Here is a 3,163-nt window from a genome sequence, read left to right on the forward strand (position 1 = left end):
TATATAAGTTTTATTCAAATTCAACTCTTATTTATTTATATAATATTAAGATTTATTTAATATAATTTTATATTAAACAAGGGTTAATACTTTGTAGTCAACCAAAAATAAAACCTACATTTCAATATCTCCAAGAAAATTGAGGATATACCTGAACATGAATTTATAATAAAAATATATTAATATAAATTTATTCATTTTCAATAATATATGGATATAGATTCATTATTAATTTATTAATATAGGAAGTTATTGTAAACTCCTTTATTTAAATTTTTTTATTATATTTTGTATAATATTTTAAAAATTATATTTTATTACACGTATGGTTTTTAACTAGTAATAATAATAATAAAAAAAGGGTGTAGCCTCGTAGGACTCATTTCATCGCTAGGGATCGAGACAAGCCGCATTAAAGGCGACTCAAGAAAGTGGTCAACGCCCTATCCCACCGCCAATCTCAATATTTGGCCCCATATCTCGCCAGCCGCGACCTCTCATAATCTCTTGTCAGTCAATCTCAGTATGGGATTTTTCGAAAGTGCGTTGGAGTATGTTGAGTTGTTTGGTTGACTGCTGAAGAAATCGAGGATCCTTGTTTGGTTGTCTTCAAAGTTTAGGAAAAAAAGAGAAAATATATGCTAGATCTTTGTTTGGTTTTCGAAATTCTTTTGATTACCGATCTTCTATCATTTTTGTTTAATGCATTTATATATGCTAGATCAGTAGAAATTAAAATGGGTATGACTCAAGATTTCCTCAAGGCTGTTGATCAATATATCTTGGAGTCTGGAGGAACTTAAAAGTGTCTCTGCAAGTATTCCATTAGCAGGTGTGTTAAGGAGGTTGGTTTTTATTTGTTTCACTCAATTGTTGTACCTTCTGCACTTCAATTTCTTGTAACAAAGTGTAATTGTAACATGATTTGTCTCTTTTATTAGGATTTTTGTAAGTGTTTTTCAATTTTGGTTGGATGTTGGAATGAGTGGTTAGCATATTTGGGTTATGAGAAAATGTGGGAAAGGAAAGTAGAGAGTGAAGTGCCATGTATTGAATTTTCTATTGTTTGGGAACATAGAAAATGCAACTTCTAAATATACCTTTTCCTTGGTTCTTTTTTAAAGATTGGCACTTGCTATTAGTTTATATTTCCTATGTTAAGAGGAAATTACCGAGAGGTAGTTGGGAGGCCCAGCTAAACAATATGCAGAAAATATGTTTTATTAGTTCAATCACAATTCTATTATATAAAACCATATTTGCAATAAAACATGTCATAACCATGTGGGTATTCCGACGAAGAATAATCACCAACAATGTATAGGGAAAAAGAAAAAGGAAAAAATAATAATAATCCCATTAGTCTAAATAGAACATTTGGATGACAGAAATTACAAGAACAAAATATGTTTTTTGCTTAATCTTTTATGGGCCAAACCTACTCTAAACTGGGGGTCGTTACGCCTCTTGTCCTTCTTCCGCCTCTTGTCCTCCTTTCCTATCGATGGTGTTTTGATTCTTGATCTTGAACATGTCAAAATTATAAAATGTTTTATCCCAATAGTATGCTATTTTTACTAGGAACATGGTCCATATGACAAGGAGGAACCATCCAAAATATGATATCAAGATCAGGATCAACAAAGTTGCAGCTACTGTTCCACTTAAGAACCGAACATGACCCAAAATAAGGAGATATCTTCCATCATCTTCAACTTTGACAGTTTTATCAGGATTAAGGATTTCATAAACCACAACTACCATGAAATATATAAATGTTGCAAACAAGGAGATTCGTATAGCTATATTGTGTTGCACAAATGGGGAAATATTATCATATTGGTATTTCGTAAGGACAGTTGAACCCAGAATTGTAAGGAAAGAGATGAAAGTTGATGAAGCTCTGTCATGAAAACAATAAATAAATAAGTAGGAAATTCAATTAGATTTATGAAAATCTTAGAAGTAATAATTAAAAAAATTAGATAAATATAATCAAATCAATTATTTTATGTAATTTTAGAGAGTATTACACAGTATCATCTAAATCAATTATAATTTTTAAATATTAAAAGTACATCTGAAATATGAAGAGTAACACTTTGTGTTTTAGTGGATAAAACAACTAATATCCAACATGTACATTTGAAAAGTAACTGATTGAAATAATAACTTAATTTTCTTTTGAAATTTAACCAAAAACTAGAGTTTGAAAAATTGAGTGCTCACAAGTAGAAGAGCATTGAGGGAAAAGAGTGAAATGCCAATGGTTGTATTATTTTTATTGAAACCATACATGAGAGAATTTTAATGGGTTAAGACATATTTTCAAATGAGTATATATTAAATGAAGGCACACGCACAGATTAAATTTAATTAATGAAGACTTATGGTGAAAATTAATGAAACATAAAGGTTGAAGGAAAAGATTCAAAATGAGTGTATTGAATTAATCAAATGGGTTGAGTAAGGTAAGAATATTGAAAACAAAATGGAGGTGAAAAAAGGAACAAAATGGGAAAAGGGCATGAGGTAAAAGCCGTTGAGGCTTTTGATGCAAGAAAATGATGGGGAAGAGATCAGGAATCATGTGTAGGGCATGATTGGACAACCATAAAATAGCAGGCAGGACATGAGAAAAGGCGAAATACCTTGGTTGTGTGGCCATGGCAGATATTGTAGATGCTGTTGCTCTTACTTTGAAGCCTGCAGGGAGGGGGGGAGGGGAATGTGGGAATGTTAGCTCTACTTTGAAGCCTGAATGGGACTGTTGCTCTTACTTTGAAGTCTGAAGGGAGGAGAGGGAGGGGAAAGTGGGAATGTTTGCTCTACTTTGAAGTCTGAATGAGGGAGGGGAATGTAGTGTGCTGTTGGGAAGGGGAGGGAGCATGTGCTTTATATTGCTACATATGGTATAGATTAACATTGCTAACAGGTGGTAACTTTATATTTTCACTTGATATTGCTAACTTTATATTGCTACCAGGTGCTAACTTTATATTGCTAAGAGGTGCTAACTTTATATTGCTAACAGGTGCTAACTTTATACTTCACTTGATATTGCTAACTTTATATTGCTAACAGGAAGAATACTCCGCTTTGGTGCTAACTTTATATTGCTAACTTGAAGAATACTCCGCTTTGGTGCTAACTTTATATTGCT

The sequence above is a fragment of the Vitis vinifera genome, chromosome 15, assembly GCF_030704535.1.
Source record: "Vitis vinifera cultivar Pinot Noir 40024 chromosome 15, ASM3070453v1".
Taxonomy (NCBI): domain Eukaryota; kingdom Viridiplantae; phylum Streptophyta; class Magnoliopsida; order Vitales; family Vitaceae; genus Vitis; species Vitis vinifera.